The sequence below is a fragment of the Phyllostomus discolor genome, chromosome 5 (assembly GCF_004126475.2).
Source record: "Phyllostomus discolor isolate MPI-MPIP mPhyDis1 chromosome 5, mPhyDis1.pri.v3, whole genome shotgun sequence".
In the NCBI taxonomy this organism is placed as follows: domain Eukaryota; kingdom Metazoa; phylum Chordata; class Mammalia; order Chiroptera; family Phyllostomidae; genus Phyllostomus; species Phyllostomus discolor.
Window position 1 is genome coordinate 81,548,282 of NC_040907.2, and position 23,577 is coordinate 81,571,858.

The 23,577-nt window shown below is 38.9% G+C and overlaps 1 long non-coding RNA gene across 1 annotated transcript; it reads right to left on the minus strand.

The window, feature by feature from the left end:
• Positions 1–1,140: 1,140 nt before the first annotated feature.
• On the minus strand, positions 1,141–22,104 carry LOC118500717. The gene is made up of 3 exons (XR_004903295.1): positions 21,982–22,104; positions 5,479–5,483; positions 1,141–1,151 (listed from the first exon to the last, which is right to left on the minus strand). It is a non-coding gene; the product is annotated as an uncharacterized LOC118500717 (long non-coding RNA).
• Between the last annotated feature and the right edge of the window lie 1,473 nt (positions 22,105–23,577).

The window sequence follows — 23,577 nt, forward strand, 5'->3', positions numbered from 1 at the left end:
ATCCTGACTCCCTGACCAGCATGTGCACCAACCCTAGGGATGTCCATTGTAAATGAACTGGAAAGCCATTATGTATTGGTTGGCCAAAAAGTTTGTTACTTTTTTTCTTCGTAAAATAAAAGACACACTTTTCATTTTCACCAATAACTTTATTGATTTGGATATTTTGAGTATGCCAGCTATCTCCCACTATTGGCTTCTAGTGGGTAGAGGCCAGTGGTGCTGCTAAACATCTTCCAATGCATAAGACAGCCCCATAGCAAAGAATTATTTGGCCAAAATGCCAATAGTACCAAGAAAGTTCGCAAACCACATTTGATGTTTTATCAGTCACAGAACCTTCTCCATACACTTCACAATTTTTTTTGCATTTCAGTTGCATTTTTACCTTTTTTGAAATTATAAAGTATAATATTCCAAAATGCTGTATATCTTCTTCTACCTTCAATATTAAAATGGGTGCACAAAAAGTCACTAATTTTGATGTTTTTTTAAATGCATGCTGATATGATAGATGTCACAGTACAATCTAACAAAATTGTTTTGAATGATGTTAAAGACAACTAAGCACTACTAGAGCCATTGTACAGGAAAAACATAATGGATTTTTTTGGCCAACTCAATTTGGAACTGCAGACAAGGAGAGCTGTGATTCTGAACTGCCAAGCCCACTGGGCAAAGGCTGCAAATATGTTCTGGAACTTCCCCAGGGAGATTGCCAGGTGAGCTAACACACAGATACCCAGAAGCTGGCCAGGAGGGAACTGGGCACAAGCACACTGTATCAGGGTCATGTACAGGCTGCTGGCTCAGGGAGAGTGCACATATAGGTCTCTTCTTCTGGGAGGCAAAAAGGAAGAGCAGCCGAGGTGAAAGAACATAGAGGTGAAATCGCACTGAACTGAGTACAAATTCTGCCTTCACCATTAATTAGTCATAGGAACTTGAACAAATGACTTAATGTTTTGGACCTTTAGTTTCCTCATCTGTAAAATGCAATAATAATAGTCTTACCTCAGGGAGTTATTGGGAGGCTAAAAGAGGTATGGGATGCAAAGAAATCAGATGAGATGGCAAGGCCAAAGTCATCAGGGTCTTTGTCCTATTCCATCCTCTAAACATTGGGCTTATTTAATGCTTCACCTAAAGGTCTGAGGGTCTGAGGGTAATCTACAATAAGGAGAATGAGAGAGCTGAGATAGACAGAATTTAAGTGCTTTGCACTGTAGAAATGTCACAGAAGAGACAAATTCTGGAGGGGGAAATAGTAACTGAACAACTAAAGTTAATGAGTACTTCTTAAATTATAAGAGTCAGAGGGAAACAGCTGGCAGGTACTTCAGTGATCATGTGGTCTAACTATCTTTAGATGTTTGAGAGTGTATATTGCTTGGTGATATGTAGCCCCTGGCAGACAGCCCTGGGGATACTCCAACTGTGCCATTAGCTTGCTATGATTGGGCAGGTGATTAGAATTCTCTAAGGCTCAACTTCCTTGTCTTATAAATAGGAATAATAATAATAATAATAATGATAATAATAATACCAACCCACAAGGTTTGTTGTGAACATTAGTCATTGGCCTCAAGGCCACAGTATGAATGAAGTTGAGGACCAGGTGCCTGCATGTGCCAGGTGTGCCTCTAAACATGGGAACTGGTCATGAGACTCCATTGGTATCCCTCATGTCTAGGTCTCCACTTAATGGTGCTAAATAGAGGCCCAAACAAGGTTTTTCTTTGTTCAGAGCCAGCAAACCCTTGGAGATCGAGTTCCATTAAATGACGACAGCAACAGCTCAGAACCATCTAGTCTACGTCACTGAAGTCAAATCCATGCAGTTAATTTCCTGTTTCTGTTATGGGTTGATTTCCCTTGCTTTTGGGTGGGGAAAAATCAGTTTTGAAAACACTCCTTGTAATGGGTGTCTCACAACCCTTGAGTATCAGTATGAGCCTATTAAATTTTAACAGCTCTGTTGGCAGGTAAAGCACTTTTATAGACTTAAAAAAATAACCATACTGTTTGCCTTTCAGACTGCTACGCTATTCTGAAGAGATTTTATGCTTAAGGTTTGAGGGATGGATTTTGTTTCTCCAATTTGCTCTCCTCATGTTGTCCTTCTATGCAGTATAAATTGCAGAATTGTTTATCTGCCTCTAGCCAAAACTGGTCTTGCTAAATTCATTGCTCCTCTTCAACCAAAAATATTTATTTTTTAGTTGTCAACACCTCAAAGGGATTATGCTACCTCTGGGCTTTTCCTATTCTAACTTTGCCCAAATATTTGAATGTTCAAAAACTGCTGACAAAAAAAATCAATTCTGAGATCCCACAGGGTAGGATTTTGGCACCAAGTAAGGTTATTTGATTGTGCAAATAAAGATCCTAGGCCCAGAACTTTTTATTGAGGGAGAAGGGTGTAGAATATAAGATAGAGAGGTTAAAACAAGGTCTAGCTTTCTGGGGCAGATGGTAAAGAAGAGAATATATTGAGAACAGAAAGTGCTTGCAGGGACTCTAGGTTAGACAGAGGAGGGAAGGAAGTGGTAACACAGGCTGCCAGAGCCTAGCATAATCTGCAATATTTGGCAGAATGACCTTCTGGGGCAAAGTATTTCAAGGCATTCCAGAGCCAGAGGGAGTGGGGACAATGACATGTGAACTGTAAAATGTTGGGACTTAGAGAACTGCTTCCTAGGAGACTTAGTTTTATCTCTCTTGTTGACCTGTGGTTTTCAGACAGTGAGGCAGAAGGAATGGTCCATCTGAATACCATTTGAAGTTTTCAACATGCTGTAGAGTCATAAAATGATGTCGGAACAGAAAATGTGTTTGGACACCACTCTGTTTTACTTTGTGAGAATTTAGTACAAAGAATCAGTATTTTTCATATGGCCAGTGTCATTAAAGATATAAAACCTCAAAATCAAATGCCCGCTCTGACCACAGAGTCAGACTGTCTTAAACCATCTCTTTTCATGAACATAGAAAGATGCATCTCTCAGCATCCACTGAAAACTTGTAGAATAGATTTTCTTTCTTTATCCCTTCCTGTTATTGCTGTCAAAGTAGGTTGGTAATCTCTTCTCCTCTCTCACCCATGTTAGGTGTGTCCAGTACAAAGTGTAGCATGGCCATTATAAGTGAATGATGAGGTTGGTTGTGGGGGTTACTTCCTGACTCTACTTCCTAGAGTCAAGCTGTAATGTTGTCACCTTCATGTATGTGACCCTGAGGACTATAAAGGTTCCAGCTCTGTGAGATGAGAGGGAGACAGGGTAACTGCCTGAAAGTGCTCTTCTAGATGGCAGATGGGCAACCTCTTGGATTTCTGGTGGCTTCCCAGGAATTGCTGATACCATGTTTTTCCACATATCTCAAACCTGGTGGCAAAAAGCTGAATAATGGTCTCTAAGGATATCCACATCCTAACTGCAAGCACCTGTGCATATTGTTTTACATGGCAATGTTTTGAAGATGTGATTGCATTAAAAACCTTGCAATGGGGAGATTATTCTGGGTTGTTTGAGTGAGCCCTAAAAGTAAGTAATCATATGTATTTATAAGAGGGAGACAGAGAGACACTTCACTATAGAAGAAGTCAGTATGTTGATGGTAATGGAGATTGGAGTGATGCAGCCACAAGCCAAGGAATGCTGGCAGCCACTGGAAGCTGGAAGAGGCAAGGTATAGTTTCTTTCCTGGAACCTTCAGATGGATCCGGCTCTGATAATACCTTGATTTTAGCCTCATGAAATTCATTTTAGACTCTTGTTCCCCAGACTATAAGAGGATAAATTGCTGTTGTTTTAAATCATTAAGTTGTGGTAATTTGTTACAGCAATAATAGGATTTCCTAAGTGAGGAAGTATATCTCTCTGGTTCTCATTTGGTTGCTAATGGCACACCGAAGAACTATGTAGAATACACCACAGTGTGATCTTGGGGAGATAAAAGCAAGGGTTCCTAATTGGTACACTCAAGCCATTTTTCAGAGCAAAGTTCTGCATAGAGCAATGGCAAAACTGAGCAGATGATGGCTCTTCCAATAGAATAAATCAGTATTTGTGCTCTGATGATCTACTTATGCTGGCCCAGGTACAAGGCTTAGTTGTTCAAACATATCTTAGAAACAAATCTAATTTTAAAACTAATAATAACAGAGAATTCTTCCAAAATACAAAAACCAAAGCCCCAAAGCTTTTCAGACAGTCTGTCAGTAGGTTTAAGAGTCACCTACATTTGAAGATGCTTCATAAACTGCTAATCTTGTCCAGGGAGATACTTGAGTTTTTCTGGGGGTGTCTGAACTTTCTGAGGTAAAGAGCTACTCTCAGGAGTTGCCGTGGTGCCTCTCTTTCCTTTGTAGAATTATTTTTGCTTCTTCTCCAGTTCTGCACTTACTCCCCAATATCCCATAACACTGTCTGGTTCTGTGTTTCATTGCCTGAGAGGCCAGCATGATTAGTTAACTGACCCAACTGTTCTATGCAGCTGAGTGAAGACTCCTGTCCCATCTTCCCATCCCGGCAGCTTCTTTCTCAGCATGTTAACCGTACCCTTTACCGCTTGCTTTTCAGAGGTGAGGTTATTCTGTTTGCTTGTCAGAGTCACTGAATTTCAGAGTTAGAAAGGAACTTTATTAAGCACATCAATTCCAACTCCAGTGAAATAACTAAGATTGGGAGGTCAATGGAGTGGAGACAAGCAGTTGGGACCTTTGATTTGGGAACAAATTCTCCATGACAGCTCCTCCAGCATCTCCCTCTCCTTGTTCTTGCAGAAGTAGAAAGCAACCCCCAGACCACTGTTATAATCTGGTTGGGTTTAGTTAAACCTGGGACCCATGGGAAAACCTGGGTGCTCACTGTATTTGGGCAAAAACAGCTAAATTGGGACAACACTTCATGGAGATGCTGGGCTATATAAGAAAGGAACAAGAAGTCAGGTGAACCAGAATGTCCCATTTAACCAGCTTAGAAGATGGGCATTTTTGATGGGAGCATTAATCTTCTCTGGTCTGGCTGTCATTTCCAAATGACGGCTGTGTGCATGGCATTTCCAACAAGTCTTTCATCCTTAAGAGAAGATGGGTCACATCTAATATATTAAAAACAGAAAGAAAACCTTTAAGCAGTTTGGTACCCTTTGACCTATGGTCCTCCCCCCTAGCCCTGTCCCCCACAATGAGATGGTGCATATGTTAAAAGCCAAACCCAGAAGATGTTTTGAAAGAGCACGTTCAAAAACAACTAGCCACGACTTGCCTTTAGAAATGTCAGAACTGACTGCCCTGGTGGTTAGGCAGGGGATAGATTCTTTTGGAAGTTAGGCCCTCAATCATCTAGGATTCTTTTGGTTGCAAATGACAGAAAGCCACATTTGTACTTCCTTCATTATATGTCTCTGGCATCTGAACAGTCTCATTACAGATGTGGCTCCTAGTACGGGTGTACACAGGCTTAATGATATAACAGCATCTAGCTGGTCTCTCTCTTCCTCTGTGTGAACTTGATTTTCATGCAGGCTTTCCCTTTCTGCTTGCAAAAGACTGCCAACACCTGGGAAATACACACTTCAAGGTTCAAATCCAGTCACTGTGAGAATCTATTTCCCTGTCTGCTAACATAAAAGTTTGGAAATTAGAGCCCTTTGGTCTTAATTGGACTAATTTGTTATCTCTGGGACAATTACTAGGAAGGTGCATGTGAGTCACCTGTGAATTTTGTTAAAGGACACCTGCTCACTCAGGCCTCAGGTGGGACCTGAGATTTTGCATTTCTGATAAGCCCCAGGTGATGCTGATACTGATAATCCAAGGACCACACTGTGAACTACAGAAATATAGACTAGCTTGTTGGCTTCATCTAGGTGTGTTTCCCATCCCTGTGGCCTAAGGATAGACTCAGGTTCAGCTGAGAAGAGCTGAGAGTTGGGGTAGGGAGTAGAGGGATCATTTCCTCAAAGCAGAATAGTATTGTCACCATGTGAAAGATAGGGTGGATTCTGGTGACAAAAAAATTTCTGCTATGGGCTCTCTGGGCTTTTTTTGTGAGCTGCAACATATACCTCACCAGTGATGTTTGGGATGTCTGAGTCAGTAGTACCCCTCAAAGCAATGAAGGAAATGGCCCTTAGACGAAAGACAGAAGATAAGCAGTCTTTTAAAAGACAAGCAGTCTCATAATTATCATCACTACTATTAATTATTAATTGAGGAAGGACTAGCATGTTCTTGACGTGGGTAGAGGATGTTTAAGGACCAGCCTGTAGAGACCAGGAAGGAAAACCAAACGAGAAGCATGAATTATAAATAAAGATCCTGCCAGAGGGAGCTGGTGGAAGCATGAGCACCTGGGATGGAGAAGGCGTCTGGGGGGCTGCAGGCTCCGGAACTGTGAAGTGGCATTAATGCGCAGTGCAGGAACGTTGTACACAGCCTGTGTGTATGCTGGTTGGGGACCAGCACTCATCCTGCTCATGACAGACAGTCAATGGAAAGGCAGGAAACACAGCTTTGAGAATCCTTGGAGGAACTTATGTTTCGCTGACACCTATTATACTTTGTTTTTTTATGTAATTGCTTTGAATATCATGGTAAACAGGTAGGTGGACCTGGGGTCCTATATAATTAGTTGAAAAACTATGATAGTGAGAGAGAAAGGTGGTATTCAGGAAAGCATTTATTTAGAATGTGGCATTTAAGAAGATTAGTTGCATAATTTAGATATTTGAATATCAAAATGTAATAAATAATAATAATAATCATAGTCCCAACTTGATGGGGACCCTGCTGGTTCTAGAATGTTCTAGTTAGGTTACCAGATGGAGAACTGTAATTAGGCTTAGTCTCTGGTAATTAAGAAATGAAGGCAGTATTGCTTTTGGCCTCTCATCACCTTTCCTTTGCCTTTATTTCTCAGCATCCTGATGCCTTTTGGCTGTGGCAAGCCATCTCCCTCCCTCCTTTTATCTCTTGTTCTCTCCTGCCTTCCATACCCCATTTTTATTTCTCCTGGAGCCTAAGCTATTAGTGTTTTGCTGCCAGGAACCCTGCATTGTGCAACTTCCTTTCATGCACCTTAGCAGGTGAGCCCTGCACCATCTCTTACATCCCTGTGGTAGAAGGACGTCAAGATGTGAACTATAGCAGCTGAGTTGTCAAGCAAGTTTCTAATGCTGTAGATTTGTGTTTGGAGTGATCCTTTTCTGTCCCCCAAACCCATTCTGGTTTCCACAGGAGGCCAGTTTAGCCAGAATAATTTTTTCCTATTTTGTATTCAATCAGGAAGATAGCTCTGGAGCCTTCTTTTCACAGGTTCTGAGAAATCAGAGACCGGAGCTCAGAGACCTCCATGCATCTAGCTGATGCCCTCTGACTTCCTTCAGGGCACAGGCTTCCTGCTTCTGCTTGTGTCTCAGCAAGGCCCCCACTTTTTTTCTATTGAAAATTATCTTTCTTCATAGATGTTTCTCCCTAATTCCTCCTTTCTCTTCTCACCAGGTATTTTAAATGATCCAGCTCTTGCCCAGAATTAAGTCCATCAGGAGATACAGAATCAGGCGAATTCCCTATGCTCAGTTGGGGTGATGAGTTAACAACAGGCAACAATTAGAGGAAAACTGAGTGTTCCTGCTCTGTGGTATTAACTCTAAATAGAACCAGCCTTCAAAAATGGGATAGAAATGTGGTCCCAGGGACATGAGAAGAGACATCCACCCTGCTGTGCGGCATCCTGAGCTTCACTTCCTCACTTCACCACTCTCTCCGACAACTGCTCTTAACTGTAGGTGTGCCTCCGTAAGACAGTAAACTCCCTCAGGCCAGCACAAGCCTGCCCCTTTCACCTCTTTACTTCCAGAGCCCAGATCAGCACCTGAAACATGCACATGCTCAAATACATGTATCAAATTATTTATTTATTCCTTCATTTATTTATTTAAAAAAGATTTTATTTATTTATTTTTAGAGAGAGGAGACCTGGACTGCAACCCAGGCTTTTGCTCTGACCAGAAATCAAAGTAGCAATCTTTTGCTTGGGGGAACAACATTCAACCCAAGTCACACCAGTCAGGTTAGTTTATTAACTCATCTTTTAGGGCAAGTATACAAGGATGAGGAGTCAACTCTTCCACTTTTAATCATTCCAGAATTTAGAAAATAAAACTGAAAAAAGCAGTGGGGGGAAAGTAACAGAAATATTGAGACACTAAAGGATCCTAAAATGCCACATAATTAAAAATTAAATCACATATTATTTTTTTCTCGGGTAAATATCTTGTCAAAATACAACACAGTGCAGAATACACAGAAATTTGTAGAGTATACACATCTTGATGAATGTTCACAGAGGAAACAAACATGGGTGAAAGCCCCAGGTGAAGAAACAGAACACTGCCAGTATAGCACAAGGCCCTCACATACCCTTCGGTCACCTCCCCTACAAAGATAACTCTTATGCTGACTTCTATTACTCTACATTAGTTTTGCCTATTTTGAATAATATATAAATGGATTCATATAATATACTCTTTTGTGCTTAGGTTCTTTTTATGTGTGCCATTATATTTAACAGTTCATTGTTTTTCATTGATGTATAATTTTCCTTTGTATCAAAATGCTGCTATTTAATTGTCTACTGTTGATGGCAATTGTTTTGTGTCCAATTTTTGCCTGTTAACAACTGCACTATTATGAACATTCTTGAATGTATTTTGGTGCTCATACATTAGGTATATCCCTAGGAGTACTAATGCAGGATTGCAGGGTAAGTACATTTTCAGCTTTAGTAAATATTGCCAGTTTATACACCTACCAGCATTTAGTAAAAGTTTCAGTTTTCCCATTTTCTTGCCAACAAATTAATCTTTTTAATTGGGCCAATCTGTTGGGTATGCAATGATATCTTTTTTATGGTTTGATTTGCATTTTCCAAACATCTAATAGAATTGAACACTTTTTATATGCTTATTGGCTATTTGCAAGTCCTTTTTCACTATGTGCCTGTTTATGTCTCTGTATATTATTTTGCATATATTTTTGGCATTTAGCAATTGTTCATTTTTTTGAAAGTTGAAAGGAGAATTCCTGTTGAGGGACTTTAGATCTCATAACCTTGGCTTTCTTACTGAAAAATATCTCTCTTATAACACCAGAGCCCTTTCTTCAGATGAAATCTTAGGGAGAAAATCAACATGCAAAGTAGATCAAAGCAGAGAAGTTCTCATAGAAAGAGGGAGGAGGATCTCAGATCCTTTCCCACCTTTGTATCCTAATGGATTCCACTGAACCTGAAAACACTGCCTTATGGCAAAGACAGTTTTTAAGAACCAACATAACAAGCGAACCAATAAAAGTCCTCATAAATACTTTATAAAATATTTGCTAGAACTGAACAATAAAGATGACAGGAAGAGTAAGAATATGAAAGGCATTTACACCACATAAATGGGTTATAATGGACATTATAATATTAATTCTCATTTACACTCTCTTGCTCAATGGAGACTTTTCATAATCTCTTCTGCTTAGTGTTACAGAGGCTTTCAAATTTATTTTGATTCATTGCTGAAAATATGCATACCATGAGATAATATGTGTGCGTGCATACTCCCACACTCCTTTCATCTGCATGTTCAATGCTTTTCTGATTTTATAACTTAGACTTGGTTATTCCCATGTCCTGAATCCTTCCTTGGTCTCATAGACACAAAAGTACTTGGCTATTTCAAGTGGAAAAATTTCCAGTAAGCCTTATTTAACACAGCTGGGTAGATACTTTTTGTTTCCAATTGCGGAACCCAACAGTTGTTAGAGTGAAGAACATTTACTAGTTAGTCCCTTTTAAACTCACCTGATCTTGCTGCTTCACTACACCCCAGAGGCCAATGCAGGGGCTCCAGCTTCCTTCTTACCTTCCCTTTATCTCTCCCAGAGCTTCATGCCTAAACTTCTACTTCTTTGCTGCCATCTGCTTTACCTCCCTTTCCATTTTCTCCATCCCTAGTTTCCTTTTTTCTAATTATTCCCAACTGGAGTGACTTGCAATATGTAGATATAAGAAGCTAAAAGAAGTAAGGAAATAAATTTGCACACATTGGAATTTGGTAAAGCAAAGGAGCTTGAAGGTAGGAAGGGATTATTGCAGTCTTTCCAACAGTGAGCAGTCTGTGATACCAATGGTGGTACTGGGAATGATTTTAGGTAGTACACTCAGTGAAAAAATCTTTAAAAATTTGAGTAGTTACATATTTATTTTAAGGTTATTAACATATCTTACCCACTTGTACTAAGATATACTCACTTTTCAGTTTGATAAAGGTCCTTTTAAATATTTAAGTTTAAAAATGACTGTTTCTCTGGCAAAACTTGTAAATTAGTGGCATTTGAGAAATGTTTGAATATTCATGCTCAATAAATCAAAACAATAATTTTATTAGAGGATGTCCTTCTCTCATCAGATCTAGATAAGCAGAAATGAGTACACAGTATAATGAATCTTGTTCCCTCAGTGAAGTAACAACTTTTGTTATTTAACAAATATATATAACAATGTATAACAATGGTTTTTAAGGTATAGTTCAGATCCCTTGGGGTCCCCAAGATATTTGTCCATGAAGTGAAAACTATTTTCATAATAATACTGTTTTTTCTTTTTTTTAATTAAAGATTTTATTTATTTATTTTTAGAGAGAGGGGAAGGGAGGTAGAAAGAGAGAGAGAAACATCAGTTTGTGGTTGCCTCTTATGTACCCCCTACTGGGGACCTGGCCTGCAACCCATGCATGTGCCCTATATGGGAATCGAACCAGAGGCCCTTTGCTTCTAAGTCCAGCAGTCAATCCACTGAGCCACACAAGCCAGGGCTAAGGGGTTTTTCTTTTTGAAGTGTGTTGACATTTGCACTGTTTGTACAAAAACAATGGTGGGTAAAATCCTGATGTCTTGGCACGGGTCCAGACAGTGGCACCAGATTGCACTGGTGATAGGAAAAAGAGAAACTAGTGTCTAGTGATGCTCAGAAGTGACTTTGATAAAGTAGTTAAATTATTAATTTCATTAAATCTCAACAATTTATATCTTTGTACCATTCTGTGTGACAAAATGGATGTGTGAACCAAACATTCTGCTGTGTGCCAAGTACCACAGTTGTCTCCAGGAAAAGTGCTCATTTTGAGTTGAACTAGCCCACCCCCTTTTTAAAACACTATTTCTGTTGAAAGAAAAACTGACAAACTATGGTTAGTTCTCAAAAATGAACAAAGTGGGCCCATTACATCAAAAAAAATAACTGACAGTATGTATAGCCGATGATAAAATTTGATTTTTCAAGTGCAAAGTAGAATTTTGGAAAACTTATATTCTCTACCATAAAGCCACTTGACTACTTTTTAATTCCTAAAGACCAACAGTGAGATTGTTTGTGATATTTACATCTGTGATTTTTTTGTTATTTTTTAACAAAATGTGTCAACATTTGGAATATTTGTGTGTTTCAATGAATCGATGTTTTTTTTCCAAATGTCCAGTGTGTGATGTTACAAATCATGTATTGATAAAAGGTCCATTTTAAGTGTAAGACCAGTGAATTTTAATGTAACAGAATATTTAAAAAATATATTTCCCTTGAAATAGTTTCAGGTTCCGTCCAAAGTCTATAACCCTTAAGAAACTAGCATTGTCAAGTTTTGGTGTGGTATAAAAAGAATATCTCCAATTACATTAAAAGTCTATTAAAATATTTTTCCTTTTATAGCAGCATACCTGCATGACTGTATGAGGCCAGATTTTCTTCCTGCACTTACACCAAAACAACATATTATAAAGTTTGAGTGTTGAGGCAGGTAGCAGAACCCAACTATTGTTGACTAAGCCAGAGACATTAAAGAGATTCTAAAAATGTAAAACATTGCTATTCTTGTTAATATTTTTTATTTTGAAAAACACAATATTTTACTTTTCCCCAAAACATTTGTTAACACATAATGGCTTTAGTATTTTTAAAAGAACAAATACATATTTAATTTTTTTCAGTTTATATTTCTAACATAGTACATATGACTAGATATAACCTAAATAAACATAAGCAAAAGCTCTTTAGGGTTCTCAACAATTTTTGAGAGTATAAAAGGGTCTGACACCAGGAAGTATGAAAACCAGAGTCCTGCAAGACAGGATTCTTGTCCTGTGTGATTAAAACACTCCACTTAAGTGATCATGGACAAGAGAGAGAGAGAATGTGTGTGTAGTGATGGAGGTGGGTGACAACATAGGATCTTTGCATCATAAATAATTTAAAATAAGGGGATATAATGACTGTTAAAGGTGAGGGGCTAATTCTAGCCAATTTTATACAGAAAATTTCTATTGACATGTGAAGATGTAGATGACTTTGGGTGACGCTGATAGTTGAGATAGAAACAAAGAGAGAATATGAATGTTGATTCCAAAATAAAAAAATATCGTGAAAGACATGAATCATCTTCCTGTTAACAATATATTGGGACAGGCAGCCTCCAAGATGACCCTTAATCCCTGCCTCCTGCTTTTTATGCCACGGTGTAACCTCCTCCTCTTCGTATGGGCTGGACCTAGTGACTTGCTTTTAATCAATACGATACAGCAAAAAGAATGAGGTGTCCCTAGTGAGATTAGATTATTAAAAAACTATGACATCTGTCTTGCTCACCTTCTCCTATGCTGTGGGCTGGTCCTGAGGGAAGGAGCTGCTCTGGGAGAGGCCCATGTGGCAAAGAATGAGTAGGTCCCTAGCTAACAACTCTTGAGAAACTGAATCCTTGCAACAATCACAGGAGTGAGTTTAGAAGTGTGTTTCCTTCTTTAAGGCCTTCAGATGTGACCAAACCCCTGACTGGCACTTTGATTGCTACATCATGAGAGTCAGAGTCACCAGCTAAGCTACATCTGGATTTCTGACCCATAAAAACTGTGAAATAATAAATGTTTGTTGTTTTAAGCTGCTAAATTATGAAGTAATTTGTTACACAGCAATTGATAACACATGTATATATGCATATTCATAGAAAACTGGCATGTAATCGTAATAGACTTTGAGAAATCCCGAAGCCCATTAATCAATAGTGCTTGGGCATTGTCAATAACCCCTAGTCTAGGAAAACATAAAAAGCAGCAAAGAAAGAACAAAAATAAGAACAGAGAGTAAATAGTAGAAGGAAAAATCTAGTGAGTATAATCAGAGATAGTTACATGAGGGAAGTAAAACAATAACCCAGTGCCTTAATGAGAAAAAGATTTCACTAGAATTTTCCAGGGTACAGATCCCTGAGGAGAGCAGCTAAATTGGTGAGGCAAGCACTTTCATCATGAAATGAAATTGGCTGGACCTGTTACTAAGAAAAGAAAACACCAATATTTTGTGTTTGGGTATGTGGGAAGGAAGTTTTCAACCCAGCTTATGGGCGGATGTGTTGAATAACAAACTGATGTGCCTAAAAGTGTGATCAATTGACTAAAAAATATGAATGTCATAGAAAGTTGCAAAAGGTCTTGTAATGGTCTGTGTAATTTGAAAGTACAGAGGTTGAGCTGACCTCAGGCATGACTATATCCAAAGATTTAGATGAATGCCATCAGGTTTCCCTACTTATCTTTTCTGTCGACCTTCAAGCAGAAGGCCAAGGGTTGGTTGTAGGGTATGCAAGTCTGCAGGGAGAGAGAGATCCAGATTTTATAAAGGCACAGAGAGTGACACTCCAAGGAAAAGACTGTCTTCTCTCAGTATCCACATGTGAAATCTAGGGAAGGGCTCTGATGACCCTACCTGGAAATCCTTTATCTCCCCACACACCCAGCAGCACATGGAGTGGCAGAGGGTAATTACCTAAAGGAAAAGGGGGTCTTCTTGTCAGAAAGGAAGAAACAATGATAAGATGACATATGTCTACTGGAGTGACTGACAATAACCAGAGGCTGGGAAGATTGTTTAATATTTAAAGTTATGCCAACTAATACAATAACTTAAGTCATAAGTTATTAAGCTGTATGTTGTTTGTGTCTCAGCAGTCCCTCATTACAGGAAATTTGTGTTGTGTATTTGAATTGACTTGGGATGATGGAATGTAATGAATAGGGTTCTGTCTGGCAGGGGTGGCACTGGAGAAGGGGTTTTGGGATGAAACCATGAATTCAGAGGCTCAGATTTTTAAGGAAAAATTTGGCCCTTCCCCTTTGTGCGTCAGCATCTGTTGTTTTTCTTCTAGAACACCAAGTTGCTCGCAGAGCCCATATTCATTTGAATAAGTCTAAAAAACCACTGCAGCAAAGGCTTAGTTGCCAGATGCTCTCTGATGTGACTCAGTTTAATTTCTCCCACTCCAGTTTCTCTGGGTGAGGACTTGGCTTCTCTGGGGACTCGCAATTTATTGTAATTGGGAATTTGGCTCCAAATGGCAGAGATTTAATTCCTAAACACACAAAAAGAGATGGTGACTGCTATTCAATTTAGATTTTTTAAGTTGCGAATAAAGACTTATGATTTACTAAATTAGGAATCATTATGAAAAAAAAAAATGACCATTCAGCTGAGACCAACAGTAATGTAGAACTTGGCAGGAGAGGTCTCTTTGGTGGGCCATCTTTCTTCCCAATTTGCCTCCAAAATGTGTCACAATGGGGTTTGGTTGAATATGGGAATATGCTAAATAACATGTTAAATAATAAATATATAATAAGGTAACAAACTTCTAACTTTTGTAAAAATTTTCAAATGTTAAGAATCACCATCATGACATGTAGACAATATTAATGTTAGTGATCAACTTAAAAAATTACATTGTACTGAATTCACATACTTCAAGAAATGAAAATATAACTTTTAATTAGAAAGATATGTCCTTGATTGCATTCAACACCCTTGTCCTAAGGCCAGTCCCTTCTGCAAGTAGGTGGCATTTTATTGATAGCTCTGTTTATGGGTACTCTGCCTTTCCCTTGTTGTCTAAGGCCCGTTGTGGGGACACACCATTTTATCTATTTTCTCAACACTTGGGTTAAGCAGAAGCCTGTGTGTATCCCTGATACAAAGTCAAGGAATCTGATGGCAGTGTTTCCCACTTGACATGCCTATCCTGAGAATCACGTAAGACATTCATGATGTCCCTCATGTAAGCTTTGCCCTTTATTCAATATCTATGTGTCAAACTCTACTTTTGTATTTTTACCAACAGTCTGCCCAGTATTATGGTTCATAAAATAAGTGTTTTGAATACATATATTTGTGTTCCATGGCCTGCCTCACATTTTCCATGCATGAATACCCCAAAATTATAAGAGGAAGAGGCCACAGAAGTGATTATTTGTCAGTAACCACTCTTTCAAAGCTGGAGGAACTTGCCTTGAACCTTCTGAAATATTCCCTTTGATTTCTGGAAATTACTGCCTTGGAAGTTCTTTCCAACACTGACTTTTGGGAAGGTGGGAAAGAAACATTCACATGCCCCCCTAAATGTTCTTTTTGTGGCTTTTCTGGTGGTCAATTTTGGATCAATAATGATATATCGAATGAACAGCTTGCCACCACATTGCCAGGCACCAAAGACACAGATACAACTCTTGCTTTCTGAAACATTATGATCTGTAGAAACAGAATTAGGGGAAGGGGCTGAGGGAACTGGCACTTACTGGTTGTCTAACTGTAGGTGAAGTTCTCTCGAGCACTCACATGTATTGCTTCATATCACCTTCAGAAATATATTATGACCTTGGACATCACTGTTCTCATTGTAGAAGCTCAGAAACATTAAATATTTTTCTAGGCCATACAACTAATATGTTGTGAGTTAGGATTCAAATAATATTTAATTTCATGTTTATTTTTACTATTTTATACTATTCTTTCCTCCAGTACTGCTCAGTTTGCCCTACAATTAAGTCCTAGGAATTCTATATCTCTCTCACTGCTAAAGTTGAAATCTGATAATGTTAAGGATAGTTGGGAAAATGTTCTTCTTTAGGACCTAAAAACTGGCCAATTCTTATAGGTTGTGAATTTTAAATCTCATGTGAACCTTTTGGGATTTCAGTTCATTTAAAGCTGACTTCCTATTTTTGAAGAAAAAGTATATAATGATAACATGCACACATATGGCTTTTTCACAAAATATGTTTTTAAAGGAGTACTGTTATGTTAAAATTGAAAGAGCTTGTTGGGCAATAAATAAATTTGCAAGGTAACATTTGGAAGCATTAAAAATCAGAAATTAAGGACATAGGTGCTGGGAAAAATTTCAATATATTCTACAAACCTTAAATCACATCTGGATTTGACTAGCATTGTCAGCAGTATTTTAATTTAAGCCTAGTTTATCCAACAGATTTTGTCAAATTAAAGGGCTCAATCACATGCCTTAGAATTAACATTAGAGAAACTATTTCTAAACTAGGGAAGGCAAGCAGAGTTCACGTAAGGCACTGTTTGATTTGAATATGGATTAATCAGCAATTTGTATTAGTGAACACAATGCTAACATTCATTATTTAAACAGATAGGAATAATTGTATGACTACAACTATGTAGCATGATGGACAATTGGGCTATTTCATGAATAATATATTAGTTAGTGAGCATTTAGTTTTATTTATCATTCAAGCTTAGGAGTCCTGGTCTGCTTCTCTGGGTCTAGCCTGCAGCTGGCACTCATCCATAACTGTCACCGAGTCAAAGAGAAGCGTGTCCAGGCTGCAGGATGGAGCCTGTGTTTGTTTAAGAAAGAGCCTGATGACATCACGTCGGCCTCACACTCCAGAAGGCTCAGGAACCCGTGAAAGAGCACAGCCTCCCAGCAGAGTTAATGCAGACCTACTGCAAGGATTTCCGTTCAGGTCTAATTTCAAGGTGAACCAGGTTGGAGAATTCAAGGAGAGACTATAGATTTTTTCGCTTCCCACATTGGTTGATTAGCCCTGTACCTGGTATTTGATTAATGTCTGAGAGCTCTAATTAGTTATGGCTAATCAGGTCCACATACACCAGCATATTGATTCCTGTCTCCAGAAAACTAATCTAATTGTGCTCCTTAGCAAATGACTGGCATATTGAGATGATGACCCATCTGTATGTCAGAAAGACTGCTCCATTATGACGGATTTGGAATGGTGTTGGGGGTGGGGGGTGGGAGGAATGGAGGCTAGTCTAGAAATTACCATCCAGTGGTGTTAGGAAAAAACCTCCTGTTTTATCTCTTTGATACTGTTTTGATTCCCAGAGGAGAAGAGCCACAAATACTCAGGATGAAATTTTCTTTTTAACTTCTTCCCCCAAGAGGAAAATGAGTGTAAGAATCAAATGCATCATTTAGACCACAGAGAGGAGGAAGAAGAGCAGAGACTTTGCTGACATCTCCTGGTTTCTCAAACAGTTAACTGTTGACCCGTGCCTGCCTTCCTGCCCTTCTCAAAATAATGGCACTTATTCTACAGTAATTAAGGCCCCTACTCTCCTCCTTTTGGCGGCTCCCTAGTTTTCAGGGATTGTAATGAAACATATTTCTCCCAAATAATATTAACAGTATTGTTACAGGACCTAAAAATGCGTACAAAGAAAACAGTTCACGTTACTAGGTTTTATTTTTTTTATAAAATTTGCAAACAGATTTTCAATGGCACTTTAAATAAAGAACAACATCCAGTAAAGATGGTCTGCTTTGTTTCTCTAAACATAGCACTGATTTTCCTCCAAAAAATATCAAAATCTAAAATCTAATAATTTGGAATGTTTCTGTGGGAAAGCCCAAAGGGGCCATAATCCAGCCACAGCAGCCTAATCCTCTGATAGCCGTGTCTGCTTAGCGCCACCCTGGAGCGAGTATTACCCGCTGCTACCCTTGTGCCATCATTCAGACTAACACCTATTCCTCTGAGAACACTTATCACACTGTTTGCAATTATTTGTTTATCTGTCTGTCTCTCCTCCCAGGTTGAAAAGTCCTGGAGGGCAGAGGCTCTATCTGATTCATTGGTGCAAAGACTGAATGTCTTAGATGCTTGTTACCAAGTGGTAAGGTCACCTTTTTATTAACTCTATAGATTGCATAAATAGGTAAGAGCCCTGTCTCATTGGCAGCACCCTTCCCCCACTCCCTGATGTCCCCTGGCCTCTACAGTGTTCTCAGAACATCTCACGATGTCCCATGTTCATGGTGCTCAGTTCAGGTAAGTCTGTGATGCTCCCTCTGTCTCACCTTCATCAGGGTCTTCCCTGAGTTCCCACTGTTGTCTTCCAGCAGGTTCAGGACCACCCACTGCTACAGCATAGGGGGTATAGTGGTGACACTTTCCTCCCCTAAATGGAAGTCATTATGGCAGATGTGAGGGGGAAAATGGTATAAAATGAAAATAAAATTCAAGAGTCAGTTGGGAGCTAGGCCTGCAGACATAGCAAGTAGTTTGGTTGTTAGTCCAAATGCAGCAGGAAATATTACTCTAACCGAGTCATGATTTGATAAAATTTATGTAAAAGATTACTCTGCTGAAAGACTAGTGGAGTAGTTCAGCAATATGTTAAGCAGAGACACCAGTGGGAGATTATCAAAATAGCCTTTGAGGCTGGTGGAAAACAGTGGGTGTGCATTGGAGATAAAACTGATGCAACTTCATGAGCAGTTATGAATATGGAAGAATAGGGAAGAATTCTATTCGAATCCTACCTTTCAGTTGAACAAATGAGGGGGTGAAGGCACCAGTTCCTTAGAAGGGGAAAATTGGTGGAGAAATAGGTTTGGGGCCAAATCAAGTCTTTATAGATGTTGAATTTGAAATGTCTATTGGGTGTCCAAGTGGCCATGTCAACAAGGTAGTGGATATGCAAATTTTGAGTTTAATGAAAAGGGCTAAGGATATAAATTTAGGAGCCAGCAAAATACAGATAGAAATAGAGAAGAGAGAGAGAGAGAGAGACTACAGAAGAGAGAAGGGCCTGCAACCAAGCTCTGAAATAATTGAACTTGAGTGGACAATAAGACTGAAAAAGAAGTCTGGACAAAAGCATGTACTTATGAAGGAGTAGATTGAAATGGGGTGGTATTTTAGAACTTGGGAGAGAATTTCAAGAGCGAAGATGTAGTCATGTTGAATGTGAGAAATTTGAATGAGAAGACAGAGAAATGTTCATTGTTTTCCTCTTCAGCCCAGCTTGAGGCTACTTCCCAGGCTCTGATTTTATATTCAAAGGTAGTGGGCATGGTCCTAACAGGGCTCGCACATTGGAAATTCATGCCACATTGATGAATTTCCCAAGGTGTATTTTCTTTGGTTTTAAATAACAGTGTGCAGGACACCCACATCCTAGTACAGCCTGAACTACAAAGAGACCTTCATTCTTTCATCCTAATGTTAGGATCATGCCTGAATGTCCTTCTCTCCTCAAGAGAAACAAAGATTTACTGGCACAGAGTATGCTAGAATCATAGAGAGAAAAAGCATATTCCAGCTGCTCAATCTCTAAAAAAATAAAAAGAACAACAACAAAAGAAGAAAGTCAACAAAAGCTTTGGCTCAACCATAGGTAAAAATTTACAATTACAGAAGGCTTTTGTTCTCATTCTAAAACATGGTATTATTCTCATTTCCCAGCTTTAGCTCTGAATAATGAGTGTGTGTTTGCTTTGATTTTGGTAATTAAAGAGTCCACCCAGGTTGTTTATTCTGAATGTGGGAACAATCAGACCCAAAGGTGACTGGATTCCTGTCTCTGGCTCTTTTGCTGAGTTTGAAAATGACAGTTTTTGCAGCTTCAAGCCATGTTATTTCCTAAGATAGTGCCTGGAGTCTAGTATGTAATCAGTTGCTATTTGTTGAATGAATGGGTGAACAGGAGGCCAAGAGATGAAGTGGGAAAAACACTTGATTTAATTAGAAGATCTGGATTCTTGGGAAGGTCATTTATACTCTCTGCATCTGAACATTCTCAATGTGCCACCTTAAAACCCAGGAGTTTTAAAGTGATGTGTTGAAAAGCACAGTTCAACAGTCAAAAATAATTAAAACAAATCCTATTAATTTCTCACATCTCTCAAATGAATTTAAGGGTGATGTAAATATACTGTTCATAAAATACATTAAAACCCTCTTCTATCCCATGCTGCGGCAACTCCAGTGTCTCTCTCCTTCACCGCCTCCTCTCGAAAGAACTTCTCTTCCCTCCTAACTGGAGCTGCTAGGACTCTCCTTCATCCCATCTTGTCCATCCTCGGCACTTCAGGTTGTGCCTTTTTCTGGAAAGAATGCTACATCATTAGGAGGGGAAAGAAAGAGCGATATTGGACTTGCACATAGCAGGTTAGTTTTGGCAGTCTGGAAGAGGTTAGTCCTGGATGACTCCCAAGTTAATAGTTTTTGCACCATCACATATGCATAACGGGAAAAATAATGCCTGCTCCCTGGGATTGTTGGGAGCATTAAATGAGACCTGTATGTGTCACTGTAAACCTTCCACAATACCTGGTGTCATTGACCTATGCTGCACTAGTGTTAGTACCCTAAGTGCAAATTCTTTGATTTCATTCTCTCAAAAGATGTTTTATTTTCACAATAAACATGCACTTGCTTTCTTTAAAAAAACACCTTTCTTTTTAAAAAAAGTAATCCTCCATTATTTTATCTTTTCTTTAAAGATTTTATTTATTTGTTTTAGAGAGGGGAAGGGAGGAAGAAACATCAGTGTGTGAGATACATTGATCACTTGCCTCTCTCATGCTTCCAACCTGGGATCTGGCCTGCAACCCAGGCATGTGCCCTGACTGGGAATCAAACTGGTGAACTTTCAGTTTGCAGGATGGTGCTCAATCCATTGAGCCACACTAGCTAGGGCTAAAAATAAATTTCTTAAGGTAAAAGCAGAATGATGTCCTCCTAACAAAAGAGCCAATACAAGTGTCTAGGAGAAGTTTTAGATGCATTGTTAAGAAGTTTTTCAGTGTCAGCCATACACATAGCACAGTTTAGAGTAGTGAAAAATCTGTGCTAATTTTACCACACATTTAAAAATAATTTTAGTTACCATGTGAATTTATTGAGTATACATAGTACCTTTGATGAGTAATTGATTTAAAGGGGCCAGATTCAGAATTGTTTCTTATGTGAAATTCAATGATAAAAATCTGAGTGCTGTCCTTTACATTGAAAAAGGGATTTTTAAAAAAATAAAATCACTGATTTTATGAGCATTGCTGATTATCTTAATAGACAGAGTAGAAAACCTGTTCAATTCTATATTAGTTCTCTATTTTCGCAAAACAAATTAGTCTAAAATCTGGTTAAAACAACAGACATTTCTTTGTTCCTAGTTTCTATGGGTCAGGTATATGGGAGCGGCTAAACTGGGTAGTTCTGGCTTGAATTCTCCTTTTGCAGTCAGACTACCAACTAGGGTTTCTATCATCTGAAGGCTTGACTGGGGCTGGGAATCTGCTTTCAGGATGGCTCATTCTCATATGGCTGCTAGCAGGAGGCCTCAGTTCCTCACAGTACGAACCCCTCAGGGATGCTTGTGGGTCCTCATGACATGGAAGCTGGCTTCTACCAGATGGAGTGATCTGAGAGTGAGGGAGAAGCCATGCTGCCTTTTATGTTCTAACCTTGGAGGTCATGCCCTGTCACTTCTATACGTTCTATTTGCTAGAAGTAAATTGCTAAGCACAGCCCACAATGAAGGGAAGGAAAATTAGACTCCACTTTTTTGACAAGATGAGTATCAAAGAAATTTGTGGACATATTGTATAATGAGTACAAGTTATTTAGCATAAATTGCATTTTTAGTATTTATGTTCCAAACAAAATATGTTTTTTCACAATAGAGATCTCTATTTATATTATTGGGTTCTCAGAACATAGTACATAAATCTTTTTACTGATTAGGAAGAAATTGAGTTCAGAAGCATAAGTAGCTTCTTTCAGGTATAGAGACTTCAGGTATTTAGACTTGGATCTAGATTTTCTGATACATGAGGTCTGTCAGGAAAAAGTCCAATCATTGTTAATGTAATGAGAAATGCTTGCATGATATTGATGTAACTGGGCAGCCAAGGAGACTGGACTGGAATGCACATGCATGAACAATGACAACTTTATCATACTAGCCATTGAGTGAGCATGTCTACTGTGTGGCCACCATATTCAAAATGACTGAGCAAGTAGAGCAATGAATCTACATCAGATTTTTCATTGTGTCAACATTCCTCTGTGGAAACTACCCAGATGATTCAAAAGGCCACAGCTATGGGAAACTAGTAATTGGTGGCTTCATTATGACAACGTGCCCACTCATGCATCACATTTCTCATGCAGAATTTCTTGGAGAAACATCAAATCACCCAGGTGATTCAGCCCCTCTATAGCCCAGATTTGGTGCCCTGTGACTTCTGGCTTTTTCTAAAACTAAAGTCACCTTTGAAAGGGAGAATATTTCAGACCATCAGTGAGATTCAGGAAAATATGATGGAGTGGCTGATGGGGACTGGGAGAACTATGTGAGGCCCCAAGGTGCCTACTTTGAAGGGGACTGAGGTACGATTGTCCTGTGTATAGTATTTCTTTTATCTTGTATCTTCTTCAATAAATGTCTCTATTTTTCATAGTACATGGCTGGATACCTTCTGGACAGACCTGGTATAATTCTGTGTTCCATCATCTCACATCTAAATAATGATAGTAAAAACCAGACTCCTTTGCTTTACTGTAATTGGTTTTTCCAACTTTTTTCTACTTACATGATCTCAAACATCTGGGTTTAAGTTGGAAACATCTCATTAAAAACCTAGATGTTTCCAAATATAGTTTAAAAAAAGCTATTTAAACTCTTTGGTAAATAAGTAATTCTACATGCTGAATGGCTATTCTTTTAAAGAATTAACTCTCCAATGTATGTTAATTTGTGTGGAAAGTTTCTAACGTAATCAAACGTTAAATTGGAAGTTTGGACTGAGGCAACAAGACATCACAGATAGCACCTAGCAAGATGAGGTGTGAGACAAGGCACTGAGATGCAAAGACTGAAAGAAAATGCCTAGAAACTAATTTCACTACTTCTGTGCCCCTCTTCCAGGGTCCCCTCACCCAGGTTAGTCAGTGGGGAGAAGAGGAGGGTTTTTGATTAAAGCAATCAAGCAAGGAAGAGTTTCAGTGAGACAGCTTAAGGTCGTTAAGTGTCTTCTCAGGCAGAAGAAACAAAGAATGGTCCCTGGCTCCTGATTATAAGACATGACCTAAGAAAACTAGAAAAATCATGGAGGGATTGAACAAAAAAGAAAAAAAATAAGAGAAAAAACTCATGGACATGGATAACAGTGTGGTGATTTCCTGGGGCAAAAGGGGTGGGAGGAGAAGAAAGAGGGTAAAAGGGAGATAAATGGTCATGGAAGGAGACTTGACTTGCGGTGGGGAACACACAGTACAGTGTAAAGATGATGTGTTGTGAAACTGTGACCTGAAAGCTATATAGTTTTGTTCACCAGTGTCACCCTATAAATTCAATAACAAGGAAAAAAAGTCATGGAGATTTTCTAAAGTTTTTTCCAGGAACAGTTAAATAGTAATCCCAC